General features: G+C 42.3%; 1 long non-coding RNA gene across 1 annotated transcript in view; it reads right to left on the minus strand.

The window, feature by feature from the left end:
- Positions 1–4,960: 4,960 nt before the first annotated feature.
- LOC123727839 (uncharacterized) overlaps positions 4,961–15,988 on the minus strand; it is a 36,471-nt gene continuing 25,443 nt past the window's right edge. The window contains exon 3 of the long non-coding RNA XR_006759769.1: positions 4,961–5,056. This is a non-coding gene — a long non-coding RNA (uncharacterized lncRNA). The remainder of the gene's footprint in view (positions 5,057–15,988) is intronic.

The raw sequence follows: 15,988 nt of genomic DNA on the forward strand, positions 1-15,988 counted from the left end.
ACAGTAAAACTAGTCCTATATCAACATAACCTGAAAGGTTGCTGAGCAAGGAAGAAGCCACTGCTCCAAAACCGCCATAAAAATGCCAGACTACGGTTTGCAACTGCGCATGGGGACAAACATCATACTTGTGTCATCTTGACTCAAATGATGTCATCTTGACTCAAATGATGTCAATTAGCCTATCAGAAGCTTCTAAAGACATACCATTTTTTTTAATTTTTCAAGCTGTTTAAAGGCACAGTCAACTTAGTGTATGTAAACTTCTGACCCACTTGAATTGTGATACAGTGAATTATAAGTGAAATAATCTGTCTGTAAACTGTTGTTGGAAAAATGACTTGTGTCGTGCACAAAGTAGATGTCCTAACCGACTTGCCAAAACTATAGTTTGTTAACAAGAAATTTGTGGAGTGGTTTAAAAACGAGTTTTAATGACTCCAACCTAAGAGTATGTAAACTTCCGACCTCAACTGTATATTGAAGCAACATCTCAAGACATCAGTCAGGAAGTTAGAGCTTGGTCGCAAATGGGTCTTCCAAATGGACAATGACCCCAAGCATACAAAGTTGTGAAAAATGGCTTAACGACAACAAAGTCAAGGTACTGGACTGGCCATCACAAAGCCCTGACCTCAATCCCATAGAAAATTTGTGGGCAGAACTGAAAAAGCATGTGCGAGCAAGGAGGCCTACAAACCTGATTCAGTTACACCAGCTCTGTCAGGAGGAATGGGCCAAAATTCACCCAACTTATCGTGGGAAGCTTGTGGAAGACTACCCAAAACATTTGACCCAAGTTAAACAATTTAAAGGCAACGCTACCAAATATTAATTGAGTGTATGTTAACTTCTGACCCATTGGGAATGTGATGAATGAAATAAAAGCTTAAATAAATCATTCTCTCTAGTATTATTCTGACATTTCACATTCTTAAAATAAAGTGGTGATCCTAACTGACCTAAAACAGGGAGTTTTTACTAGGATTAAATGTCAGGATTTGTGAAAAACTGAGTTTAAATGTATTTGGCTAAGGTGTATGTAAACTTCCGACTTCAACTGTATGTATGGCTGATTTCCTTTTGTGTTTTTTGTTTGGATACAAATTTCACCAGATTGGGATCCTGGAGTGGGGAATTCTGCGAGGGGTTAGGGTGCTAACTTCATAATCTGGTAACTCTTCCGAGAGGTCATGGGTAGAATAAGGGAGTATGGACTAATTGAGAAAATGATTTTAGCAGTAACAGTATGTTATGCTTTTTGACATTTGTCTTAGAGACGTTATTAACCTCTTGGGGCTATGTGGGACGCTAGCGTGCCACCCGTGGTGCACCCTATCAACAGCAGGTGCATTTCAAGAGCGGCAAATTTGAAACCAAATAAATGTCAAAATTCAAATTTTTCAAACATACAACTATCTTACACCCTTTGAAAGATAAACATCTCCTTAATCTAACCACATTGTCCGATTTCAAAAAGGTTTTACGGCGAAAGCATAAAGTTAGATTATGTTAGGAGAGTACATTGACAATAGCTGTGTGTAATGTTTTGTCAATTCAAAGACAGGCGTCACAAAAAAACATAAAACCAGCTAAAATGATGCACTAACCTTTGACAATCTCCATCAGATGACACTCCTAGGACATTATGTTAGACAATGCATGCATTTTTAGTTCTATCAAGTTCATATTTATATCCAAAAACAGCGTTTTACTATGGCGTTGATGTTCAGGAAATCGTTTCCCTTCAATAACCGTCAGTCAAGTCAGCACCACAAATTAAATAATTAAAATTAGAAAACATTGGTAAAATATTATATTGTCATTTAAAGAATTATAGATTTACATCTCTTGAACGCAATCGACTTGGCAGATTTAAAAATAACCTTACTGGGAAATCACACTTTGCAATAATCTGAGCACTGCGCCTAGAAAAATACGCTTTGCGATACAGACAAACGGCCATGTTGGAGAGATCTAAAATCGAAAATACTATGTAAATAATCCATTACCTTTGATTCTCTTCATCAGATGTCACTTCCAGGAATCCCAGGTCCATAACGAATGTAAGTTTTGTTCAAAAAAGCTCATCATTTATGTCCAAAAAGCTCCGTGTTGTTAGCACAGGATCTAAGCCCGCCGGACTTCACTTCATGAACGAGGGGAAAAAATATATTTACGTTCGTTCAAACATGTCAAACGTTGTATAGCATAAATCATTAGTGCCTTTTTTAACCAGAACATGAATAATATTCAAGGTGGACGAATGCATTCTCTTTTAAAACGTATTGGAACGAGGGTACCCAACATGACCTCGCGCGCCAGAGTCTAATCGGCCATCACCGTTCCAAGGCTCTTGTTCGGTCAGATCTCATAGTAGAAGACTCAAAACACTTTGTAAAGGCTGGTGACATCTAGTGGAAGCAATAGGAAGTGCCAAAACATTAATCAGCCCCTGTGTGTTTCAATGGCATAGGCTTAAAGGTAATTCAACACATCAGGTATCCACTTCCTGTCAGAAAATGTCTCAGGGTTTTTCCTGCCAAATGAGTTCTGTTATACTCACAGACACCATTCAAACAGTTTTAGAAACTTTAGGGTGTTTTCTATCCATATATAATAAGTAAATGCATATTCTAGTTACTGGGTAGGATTAGTAACCAGATTAAATCGGGTACGTTTTTTTTATCCAGCCGTGAAAATACTGCCCCGTAGCCCCAACAGGTTAAGAGAAGGTTAATGTAATCATTTGTCATATAGTTAATGTTTGTCTGAATTTCCTGTAAACAGAAATGAAATGAATTTAACTGTTATGATCTGTGTTTTATTTTTTAGGTTATCATGGAAGGTGACGTCAGATCGTGTCTTAATGCATGGTAGGAATAATTTGACCACAGGCAGTGTGTGTAAACCTCAATACCCTCCCTAACCGGCTGAAGAAAGACGGGCGAAGGCGTGCAAGGAGAGACAGTGACTTTTACCACTCCTATCTGAGTCCGAGCCATAAACCGGGGCAGGGGTGCTGAGAGCGCGTGTGGAGTGAGCGTGGAGAGAGAGAGAACGGCTCAGGTGAGAGACTCGTGTACGTGGGAGAAACGGAAGTATCTACCTGGATATTAAAATCGGGACATTATCAAGGGCCATGAAATGTGACAGGCAAAAGTTACATGTGCCGTTGGGAAAATGAACTGTAAATGATATCTGAAGAAGACACGCTAGAATGATAAGTGCCGGGTGAAGGAAAGGGGTGGTGGTAGTGGTATACACCCTGCTAACTATTTAGACTAAGAAGGCATTAAGATACTGATCTTTCATTACCAGGCCACTCGTGACAGGAAAACAGGGACCAGGGGGGGCTGTAATGAGAAGAGTTATTACCAGCAAAAAAAGGTTGTTTATAAATGTATGTTCTAACAGGGATGATGTGTGCTAAATTGAGAAGCTGGAATTCAAGTCCTAGACTCAAAGTAAGTATTGAGGACTGTCATTCTAAATTTGGGTTGGATCATTTATAAAATGTTTTAATTGTGATTGGGTGTAACGGCTGTCGTTGGGAATGGATGACCAAAATGCAAGCGGGATGTGGATACTCATCTTTAATGATAAAGAATAACACCAAAACGGAAAACAATAAACAAGAATGACATGCTAACAGGCTATACATACAAAATAATAGCAGTGCTAGCGCAACAACCCACAAACCCAAGTGAAAAACACACACCTAATATATGACTCCCAATCAGGAACAACGATAACCAGCTGTCCCTGATCGGGAGCCACACAGACCAACATAGAAACATACAACCCAGAACATACACAGACATCTTCTGCCACGTCCTGACCAAAATACTACACAACTACACCCTCTGCTGGTCAGGACGTGACAGTACCCCCCCCCCTCAAGGTGCATACCCCGAATGCACCTAAAAAGAAACAACAAATCCCCAATACCACAACAAAACAAAAATAAATACCCCCTAAACAATAAGGGAGGGAAGGGAGGGTGGCTGCCGTCAACGACGGTACTGTGCTACACCCCTCCTCCCCAACCCACCTATCCTGGAGGTGGCTCTGGTTCTGGCCTACTGCCCTCCAGACTGTGCTACACCCCTCCGCGCCAACCCAGACAGGAAGACCACGTCAGTGACTCAGCCCACTCAAGTGACGCACCCCTCCCATGGACGGCATGGAAGAACACCAGTACGCCAGTGACTCAGCCCCTGTAATAGGGTTAGAGGCAGAGAATCCCAGTGGAGAGAGGGGAACCAGCAAGGCAGAGACAACAAGGGCGGTTCGTTGCTCCAGCCTTTCCGTTCACCTTCACACTCCTGGGCCAGACTATACTTAATCATAGGACCTACTGAAGAGATAAGTCTTCAGTAAAGACTTAAACGTTGAGACTGAGTCTGCGTCTCTCACATGGGTAGGCAGACCATTCCATAAAAATGGAGATCTATAGGAGAAAGCCCTACCTCCAGCCGTTTGCTTAGAAATTCTAGGGACAATTAGGAGGCCTGCGTCTTGTGACCGTAGCGTACGTGTAGGTATGTACGGCAGGACCAAATTGGAAAGATAGGTAGGAGCAAGCCCATGTTATGCTTTGTAGGTTAGCAGTAAAACCTTGAAATCAGCCCTTGCCTTAACAGGAAGCCACTGTAGGGAGGCTAGCACTGGAGTAATATGATCCAATTTTTTGGTTCTAGTCAGTCTAGTCTAGTCTAGTTATGGCTCTTCCTTGGCCTAGCCAAACTACCCGTGTGCCCCCTAAAAAAATGTTTTATTGGGAGTGCCTCTCCGGCTTCCTCACCAGTCGTGTACCCCGGTAGCGTTCCCGGTCCTCCCCAGCCTTCTTCCATGGGCCCTCTCCGGCCAGAATCTTTTCCCAAGTCCACTTCTCGCGATTGTCCATGTCAAAATCCATTTTCTCAGCATAGTCCATATACTCAGCGTTCCTCTTCTCCTTCTTCCGCTGCTTGGTCTTATTTTGGTGGGTTGTTCTGTAACGGCTGTCGTTGGGAATGGATGACCAAAATGCAAGCGGGATGTGGATACTCATCTTTAATGATAAAGAAGAACACAAAAACGGAAAACAATAAACAAGAACGACTCACGACATGCTAACAGGCTATACATACAAAATAATAGCAGTGCTAGCGCAACAACCCACAAACCCAAGTGAAAAACACACACCTAATATATGACTCCCAATCAGGAACAACGATAACCAGCTGTCCCTGATCGGGAGCCACACAGACCAACATAGAAACATACAACCCAGAACAAACATACACAGACATCTTCTGCCATGTCCTGACCAAAATACTACACAACTACACCCTCTGCTGGTCAGGACGTGACATTGGGATACAGCGAGAGAGAATTCCTACAGAATGATGAGGGGTGGGGGCACCGAAAGAGTCTCCAGAAACCTTACCTCTAAGTGTCATCCTGAAGGGAGGTGGTTTGTTAGGGGACTCACTGGATGATAGCTTGGGACAACCATGAAAGTTTCTTGTTCTCTTTTGTTTTACCCTGTATTCAGAATTTTAATGTTACATCGCATCAATGGATGGCGTTAAGTTATTAAACATGTACTTTTTTTCTCTTTAAAGTCAATATGTTTTTAGGTTTCGTGGAACATGAGGGTGTTCATTGTTCCAGAGGAGAGAATGATGTATATTGACTAACTGATTTGAGAATGTGTTAGTATGTTTATAACTGTAGAACATGCATTAGGAGTAGTGACTAGTGTGTTATGGGTTAGATGTAATGATAGAGGAGTATCGTGTGTTCTGGGTTAGATGTAATGATAGAGGAGTATCGTGTGTTATGGGTTAGATGTAATGATAGAGGAGTATCATTCCCAGAGACTGTATATTGTTACAGGAGATAGCTCATAGAAGAGGGAGGACAGCTAACTGTACACAATATGGGGAATTAGTTGAACATTACACATACCTAGCTCATGGTGAGAGTAGAAGAGATAGTGGTGGCATTGCAGACACTATGGTAAACTTTCAGGACACCTGTGACCTGTGAGTTTTGTTAAGTTGGATATTTTTCCCAAATCATTAATCTTTTCCCCAATTTCTAACAGCCGGCAAACATTTGACAGATTACATGCAGGAGTTATTCTCATGGCAGTCACGGTAGGGACAGTAACTGAAGGAGCAGTACTAGTAGCGAAGGATGCTATATTGACAGCATGGAACTGGACTACTGTGCAAATGAGGGGTATTGTGAGACTATAATCATGGACCATGTTGGTAGTAGCAAGGGTTACTTTAGTAGCATTGTTGGGATCACAGTTTATGAGGACTTGTGCCACATGGTTTGATAACTGGTAACTGGGAGACCGATGGGAGGACAGGGGAGGCTGTTTTTCAAATGTCACAAATTAGTGATCTTGCCATAGGAGGGGAGTTTATGTTGTCAGGAAATGACCCATGTGTTGCAGTGTGTATATCCTCAGTGAAAGCAGCGATAACCAAGGGCACGGGCTGAATTCTGGAGATTGAGTGTACATCAAGAGACACCAGGCGGGGGTGTTGGGACAGCATTGGTTTGGGCCACACATCCTACTTCGTACAGTACCTGCAGCATTAAAGATCGTCATGTCTCTCCTTGGGGGGGTGAATAGTTCTCACGTGAAGTGAGGTCCAGCAGCATAATGGGTGAGCTTGAAGACACCATGACAGAGGAAACAGAGCGAAAGAGAGAGACTAGATTTCACTGTAAGACATAGAGATATGTTGGTTCTGGGAGCTACTTTAAACATCATAGTTTGGTTAGGGTTAGCTGCTTTATTGGTTAATGCATCATATGATAGAGAATAGATGTTTGGGTAATTGTACAAAATGTTGAAGGCATTGATGTGAAAGCATATACAGTGCTACGTTGATTAGGGATACGCACTTGCATATCAGGTGACGTGCCTATCTGGTGAAATGGAGGAGATAAGGACAAAGTGAAAATGACATGACTTGGGAACACCTCTCGGAACCTGGCGGCCGAAAGGGGAAGACTGGGCGAAAGCATGAGGAAGTTTTTTTTAGAGCTTTCATTTTTGTGGAACCCAACAGGAAAGTATCCTGGAGGCATAGAGTCAGGTGAAGAGAGAGTGGGAATTGTCAGGGTCTCAGACTTTGGTTTTCATGCATATATAATTATGTATAGCTTATCACATTGTTAATACTGTTATGTTCTGTGTGTCTTTTTGTTGCTTTCCAAGTCTTATGCTATCACTCTCTTAGGAACCAGAAGGCGAAAGTGGAGAAACAAAAAGCGTTCCATCTGACATGGAACAAGACAGCAGATTCAGCTGGAATGGCATTTTGTTGTGTGATGAGAGATGGAAATAAAAATGTGTATGACGTGATCATAGTACAGATGTCATAAATCTCTGAATTTGTAAACCTGACGGTGAATGTTTGTTCATTGTTTGTTCCATTTGTTAGTTTGTTTAATTCATGTTTTATAATCATTTGTTAGGTTTTTTTAAATACATGTTTTATTATCATTGTTTATCCATTTATAAGTCATTTCCAAGTTTATGTAAATTGAACATTAGGACGCTATTGTTCAAGAGGAGGGACTGTTGGAATCGGGATAAACTCTGAACATTGAGATATGAAATAAATTATGGATGAGAAGCATAGACTATAAGGAGTGAAAGAGACTGGGTTTTATGTCAGACGTTAATGGTTTTCTGTAGGAAGAGAGGGGCTTTGGAATGTGTTGGGTGGACGGGAGGAGATCACAGGATTGCTATAGGGGAGCTGTGCTATTACGATGGAGGGGTTGAGGTCAGGAGGTCAGGTCAGATCCCCTGAAGGGAGTAATAAGGGTTTATTACCCTATTACCCGCTTCCTGTGGAACCATAAGATGTAAGGATTGGAGAGCAGGAGGAGAGTCTAAAGTGGGGTATATATAATTGTGATGGTGAGAAATGTTATTTTGTCTGAATACAGCTGTAACGACCCTTTGGGAAGAATTAAACTTGGTTAAGCTAGTGTCGGTGAGTTATTTACTCTGAAAAATTAGAACCTAACACCATCCAAAGTGTAATTAATAACTTCACCATGCTCAAAGGGATATTCAATGTCTGGTTGTGATACAGCCCGGGGTCGAACCTGGGTCTCTAGTGACGCCTCTTGGACTGAGATGCAGTGCCTTTGACCGCTCGCCACTCGGTACCGCAAGAATTGAGGCTGTTCTGAGGGCAAAAGGGGGTACAACTCAATATTAAGAAGATATTCCTAATGTTTTGAACACTCAGTGTATATTGTAAAGATAACAGGTTGTTCTTAACCAATCAAATGGAAATAAATGGAATGCTTGTTTTCAATGGAAGGATTTGAACCTTTGTTGTATGTTTAGGTTGATGGGGGGTTGGACTCTCAATTGGAGGCAGGTGCTTTCTCGTTGCCTCTGATTGAGAGTCCTATATATGGGTAATTGTTTGGTTTGGTGTTGTGGGAGATTGTTTCTTGTTTTGCTGAGTGTGCCTGACAAGACTGTTTTGTTGTTTGTGCGTTTTTCGTTTTTGGTGTTCACTTTATTTAAAATAAATATCAAGATGAGCATCCACATTCCTGCTGCGTTTTGGTCCTCTATTCCCGACGACAACCGTTACATTCTGTTTGTTTCCATAGTCACCAATTTAAGTTTAAATATGCAACATAGTCTTACATTTAAAATAGATCATGGGGTATTGATAGGGTAGATCCTCATCAAGGACCTCTGAGCACATAAGGCGATCTGGAGCATAGTGGTGTCACGCCCTGACCTGAGAGATCCTTTTTATGTCTCCATTTAGGTTTGGTCAGGGTGTGATTTGGGTGGGCATTCTATGTCTGTTTTTCTATGTTTGGGATTGCTTTGTTTCGGCCGGGTATGGCTCCCAATCAGGAACAGCTGTACATGGTTGTTGCTGATTGGGTGTCATACTTAGGCAGCCTGTTTTTCCTTTGGGTTTTGTGGGTGAATGTTTTCTGTGTAGTTTTGTAACCTGACAGAACTGTTGCTGGTCCTTTTTGGTTTATTTTGTAAGTGTTCATTCGGTCCATTAAAATCTTTCAAGATGAACACATCCTCCGCTGCACCTTGGTCTCATTTTGACGATGGCCGTTACAAGTGGCCCTCTTAAAAAGAGGGGTGTGATTGGTTAGATCTGCCGTGAAGAGAATCAGCGGATTACAACTATTTAAATTTGAGATTTTAAAACGAAACAACAAGAATAGGACATTCCTGAAGAAACTTTGTGCACTCAGCTGGCTAAAAGTTATTATTAGAAATGATGAACACGGAGCACTCTGTGTACTAGATTGTCTTTTTCAACAATTAAGACTGATTTAGAGTGTACATTCTATACCAGGGCAGTGCTCTTCCACACCCTCCAGCCCCCCCTGAAATCTCATTGAGATACCACAGCAATTTCATACTATCCAAAAGGCGCCTGACCATAGCCACGGGAAGTCATTTGGGGGTGGGGGTGCAGCTGTTATCTGGTGAAGCATGGTGGTGGCAGCATCATGCTGTGGGGATGTTTTTCACTGGCAGGGACTGGGAGACCAGTCAGGATTGAGGGAAAGATGAACAGAGCAAACTACAGAGATCCTTGATGAAAACATGCTCCAGAGTGTTCATGACCTCAGACTGTGGCGAAGGTTCCCCTTCCAAAAGGAAAATGACCCTAAGCACACAGCCAAGACAACACAGGAGTGGCTTCGGAAAAAGTCTGAATGTCCTTGAGTGGCCGAGCCAGAGCCCGGACTTGAACACAATCAAACATCTCTGAAAAAACCTTAAAATAGCTGTGCAGCGACACTCCCCATTCAACCTGACAGAACTTGAGAGGATCTGCAGAGAAGAATGGGAGAAACTCCCCAAATACAAGTGTGCCAAGCTTGTAGCGTCATACCCAAGAAGACTTGAGGCTGTAATCGCTGCCAAAGGTGCTTCAACAGAGTAAAGGGTCTTACGTAAATGTGATATTTCAGATTTGTATTTTTAATAGATGTCACGGTTGTCGTCGGGAAAGGAGGACCAAAATGCAGCAGAGACAAGTGTACTCATCCTCTTTATTAAATAAAGAAGGAAAACTGAAAACAACAAACACGTACACTGAAACACTACGACAAAATAACAGTCTGGCAAGGCACACGGCTAAACACAGAACAATCTCCCACAAAATACAAACACACCCTAATATATGGGACTCTCAATTAAAGGCAAATAGACCACACCTGCCTTCAATTGAGAGTCTCCACCCCAATTACCTAAACATAGAACCAGACTCACTAGACTAAACATAGAATTACATGAATATCAAACAGTGCCCAAAAACCCCGGAATACATAAATCAAATGCCCTTCTAGAAAAACACCACCCCGAACCACATAAAACAAATACCCTCTGCCACGTCCTGACCAAACTACAATAACAATTAACCCTTATACTGGCCAGGACGTGACAATAGATTAGCAGAAATGTCTAAAAACCTGTTTTTGCTTGGTCATTATGGGATATTGTGTGTAGATTGATGAGGGGAAAAAACTATGGATTGAATTTTAGAATAAGGCTGTAACGTAGCAAAATGTGGAAAATGTCAAGGGATCTGAATACTTTCTGAATGCACTGTATGTGGGACAATACTGGTCTGTAAATCAGACTGGTCTTATCACATGGACGTCTATATCCTCAGATGCATTGGTGTTGTCCTAGAAATACATTCTAGTGTCATGATGTTGGCCTGTGGGTAAGGTTTTTGACCCCCCCCCCCCCCCATAAATACCTTTCTCCCTTCCCTCTCTCTCTGACTCTACTGAAGGACTCTTGAATAGCCTTTGTTAAACATAGAGAGTCTGGGAACATCAAACAAGTGGGGGGAAAGGAACCATATTTTGGTAATAGATCCAGTTGTAAATATGCGTTGGTACTTAATGAATATGATGTCTGTTCGGTTGTCATCTGAGACATTATGACTGATGACAGGACGACATAAACTGTATCTGGGAAAGTCTACACATTATAGTTATCAGATTCACATGGAATTTTTGTGCAATTTAAATGCAATTTAAATGAAAGTATTTGTGAAAAGATTAAATGTAATTTTAGCTTCCAAATGAGAGAATTGGGTTTTCATAAGGTTAGAGCTCTGCTTAATCAGTGGCCCGCCCCTGTGAAGAGACATTGGTTATAAACTATGAAACACACCCTTCTCTCCCTCCACTATATAAGCCCTTGACGAAAGAATAACTTTCTGTTCCGAGTACGATAGGACGACGGTCCATACGTTAAAAAGGACTAACATGTCAACTACAGAACTAAGCCAACCTCAGCGTGAGCTTTGGTTGTGAATGGTATGAACTTTGAACTCTTATTCACTAAAGAAGTGAGACATCCTAGCTGTTGAGTTAGCAACAGCAGCTGTAAACGTGGGCTAGGAAAGGACGGACGAGGTATCCAGTCTAACACACAACGAAGATACTACAACGTATACAATTTACCACCAGAGACATTCTTCCGAGGACAGGAAGATCTCTGTTGGCCAACACGGCCAGCATCTACGACCAACCTACCGAAGGGCAGCTCAGAGTAAATATTTATTGCATTTTCCTTTTCCAAATGGGCGGTAATTTAGAATGCATAAGATACTGTATTTACGATAGCACAGCTTCTCCCTTTGTTCCTCAGTCTTCCCGCTCTTTCATTCAAGCCCAACCCCCTCTCTTTGAGTAACAAGCCATCATACACGTCCCTGGTGGACATTTTCTGTATGACATAATTTGCATTCTGTGTATATGTAATTCTGTGTGATTAGTTAGGTATTTAGTAAATAAATAAGTAAACCCAATTTTGTATTGCTGATTCAACTTGTTAGCCAGGGCTCATGAAGATAACCAAGAATTTACAACTTTCAGATGAGACTGAAATAAGGTGACGATTAATATTGACTGCTATTGATGTAAAATATTACTAGGTCTTTAAGAGTTTATTCGGAAGATAACAGCTCTATAAACACTCTTTCGTGGTGCCCCGACTTTCTAGTTAATTACATTTATATGATTTATATGAATCCGGCATAGCCAAAGACACGACACTAGTTATATTGCTATTGGTATACTTAATGCTACATTTAGGTGGTAAACCATAGAGATAGGGGGAGTGATAGGGGGAGTGATGAGCTCTACAGCAGAGTCTCACAACTTAATCGCTGGTTGAAAACTGTGTTCTGCCCCTCCCAAAAGAAAGAATTTGTAGATAATTGGCCCTCTTTCTGGGACTCACCCACAAACAGGACCAAGCCTGGCCTGTTGAGGAGTGACGGACTCCATCCTAGCTGGAGGGGTGCTCTCATCTTATCTACGAACATAGACAGGGCTCTAACTCCCCTAGCTCCACAATGAGATAGGGTGCAGGCCAGGCAGCAGGCTGTTAGCCAGCCTGCCAGCTTAGTGGAGTCTGCCACTAGCACAGTCAGCGTAGTCAGCTCAGCTTTCCCCATTGAGACCGTGTCTGTGCCTCGATCTAGGTTGGGCAAAATTAAAAATGGCGGTGTTTGCTTTAGCAATCTCACTAGTATAAAGACCTCCTCCATTCCTGCCATTATTGAAAGAGATTGTGTTACTTAATGTTGGGTTACTTAATGTTAGATCCCTCACTTCCAAGGCAGTTATAGTCAATGAACTAATCACTGATCATAATCTTGATGTGATTGGCCTGACTGAAACATGGCTTAAGCCTGATGAATTTACTGTGTTAAATGAGGCCTCACCCCCTGGTTACACTAGTGACCATACCCCCCGTGCATCCGGCAAAGGCGGAGGTGTTGCTAACATTTATGATAGCAAATTTCAATTTACAAAAAAAAAAAACAATGACGTTTTCGTCTTTTGAGCTTCTAGTCATGAAATCTATGCAGCCTACTCAATCACTTTTTATATACTGTTTACAGGCCTCCTGGGCCATATGCAGTGTTCCTCACTGAGTTCCCTGAATTCCTATCGGATCTTGTAGTCATAGCAGATAATATTCTAATTTTTGGTGACTTTAACATTCAGATGGAAAAGTCCACAGACCCACTCCAAAAGGCTTTCGGAGCCATCATCGACTCAGTGGGGTTTGTCCAACATGTCTCTGGACCTACTCACTGCCACAGTCATACTCTGGACCTAGTTTTGTCCCATGGTATAAATGTTGTGGATCTTAATGTTTTTCCTCATAATCCTGGATTATCGGACCACCATTTTATTGCGTTTGCAATTGCAACAAATAATCTGCTCAGACCCCAACCAAGGAGCATTAAAAGTCGTGCTATAAATTCTCAGACAACCCAAAGATTCCTTGATGCCCTTCCAGACTCCCTCTGCCTACCCAAGGACGTCAGAGGACAAAAATCAGTTAACCACCTAACCGAGGAACTCAATTTAACCTTGCACAATACCCTAGATGCAGTTGCACCCCTAAAAACTAAAAACATCTGTCATAAGAAACTAGCTCCCTGGTATACAGAAAATACACGAGCTCTGAAGCAAGCTTCCAGAAAATTGGAATGGAAATGGCGCCACACCAAACTGGAAGTCTTCCGACTAGCTTGGAAAGACAGTACCGTGCAGTACCGAAGAGCCCTCACTGCTGCTCGATCATCCTATTTTTCCAACTTAATTGAGGAAAATAAGAACAATCCGAAATTTATTTTTGATACTGTCGCAAAGCTAATTAAAAAGCAGCATTCGCAAATGGAGGATGGCTTTCACTTCAGCAGTAATAAATTTATGAACTTCTTTGAGGAAAAGATCATGATCATTAGAAAGCAAATTACGGACTCCTCTTTAAATCCGCGTATTCCTCCAAAGCTCCATTGTCCTGAGTCTGCACAACTCTGCCAGGACCTAGGATCAAGGGAGATACTAAAGTGTTTTAGTACTATATCTCTTGACACAATGATGAAAATAATCATGGCCTCTAAACCCTCAAGCTGCATACTGGACCCTATTCCAACTAAACTACTGAAAGAGCTGCTTCCTGTGCTTGGCCCTCCTATGTTGAACATAATAAACGGCTCTCTATCCACCGGATGTGTACCAAGCTCACTAAAAGTCGCAGTAATAAAGCCTCTCTTGAAAAAGCCGAATCTTGACCCAGAAATTATAAAAAACTATCGGCCTATATCGAATCTTCCATTCCTCTCAAAACTTTTAGAAAAAGCTGTTGCGCAGCAACTCACTGCCTTCCTGAAGACAAACAATGTATACGAAACGCTTCAGTCTGGTTTTAGACCCCATCATAGCACTGAGACTGCACTTGTGAAGGTGGTAAATGACCTTTTAATGACGTCAGACCGAGGCTCTGCATCTGTCCTCGTGCTCCTAGATCTTAGTGCTGCTTTTGATACCATCGACCACCACATTCTTTTGGAGAGATTGGAAACCCAAATTGGTCTACATGGTCAAGTTCTGGCCTGGTTTAGATCTTATCTGTCGGAAAGATATCAGTTTGTCTCTGTGAATGGTTTGTCCTCTGACAAATCAATTGTAAATTTCGGTGTTCCTCAAGGTTCCGTTTTAGGACCACTATTGTTTTCACTATATATTTTACCTCTTGGGGATGTCATTCGAAAACATAATGTTACATTTCACTGCTATGCGGACGACACACAGCTGTACATTTCAATGAAACATGGTGAAGCCCCAAAACTGCCCTCGCTAGAAGCCTGTGTTTCAGACATAAAGAAGTGGATGGCTGCAAACTTTCTACTTTTAAACTCGGACAAAACAGAGATGCTTGTTCTAGGTCCCAAGAAACAAAGAGATCTTCTGTTGAATCTGACAATTAATCTGGATGGTTGTACAGTCGTCTCAAATAAAACTGTGAAGGACCTCGGCGTTACTCTGGACCCTGATCTCTCTTTTGAAGAACATATCAAGACTGTTTCAAGGACAGCTTTTTTCCATCTACGTAACATTGCAAAAATCAGAAACTTTCTGTCCAAAAATGACGCAGAAAAATTAATCCATGCTTTTGTTACTTCTAGGCTGGACTACTGCAATGCTCTACTTTCCAGCTACCCGGATAAAGCACTAAACAAACTTCAGTTAGTGCTAAATACGGCTGCTAGAATCCTGACTAGAACCAAAAAATTTGATCATATTACTCCAGTGCTAGCCTCCCTACACTGGCTTCCTGTTAAGGCAAGGGCTGATTTCAAGGTTTTACTGCTAACCTACAAAGCATTACATGGGCTTGCTCCTACCTATCTTTCCGATTTGGTCCTGCCGTACCTACCTACACGTACGCTACGGTCACAAGACGCAGGCCTCCTAATTGTCCCTAGAATTTCTAAGCAAACGGCTGGAGGTAGGGCGTTCTCCTATAGAGCTCCATTTTTATGGAATGGTCTGCCTACCCATGTGAGAGACGCAGATTCAGTCTCAACCTTTAAGTCTTTACTGAAGACTTATCTCTTCAGTAGGTCCTATGATTAAGTATAGTCTGGCCCAGGAGTGTGAAGGTGAACGGAAAGGCTGGAGCAACGAACCGCCCTTGCTGTCTCTGCCTTGCCGGTTCCCCTCTCTCCACTGGGATTCTCTGCCTCTAACCCTATTACAGGGGCTGAGTCACTGGCTTACTGTGTTCTTCCATGCCGTCCATGGGAGGGGTGCATCACTTGAGTGGGTTGAGTCACTGACGTGGTCTTCCTGTCTGGGTTGGCCCCCCCCCCCCCCCCCCTTGGGTTGTGCCGTGGCGGAGATCTTTGTGAGCTATACTCGGCCTTGTCTTAGGACGGTAAGTTGGTGGTTGGAGACATCCCTCTAGTGGTGTGGGGGCTGTGCTTTGGCAAAGTGGGTGGGGTTATATCCTGCCTGTTTGGCCCTGTCTGGGGGTATCATCGGATGGGGCCACAGTGTCTTCTGATCCCTCCTGTCTCAGCCTCCAGTATTTATGCTGCAGTAGTTTATGTGTCAGGGGGCTAGGGTCAGTCTG

This window comes from Salmo salar, chromosome ssa16 (genome assembly GCF_905237065.1).
Source record: "Salmo salar chromosome ssa16, Ssal_v3.1, whole genome shotgun sequence".
In the NCBI taxonomy this organism is placed as follows: Eukaryota; Metazoa; Chordata; class Actinopteri; order Salmoniformes; family Salmonidae; genus Salmo; species Salmo salar.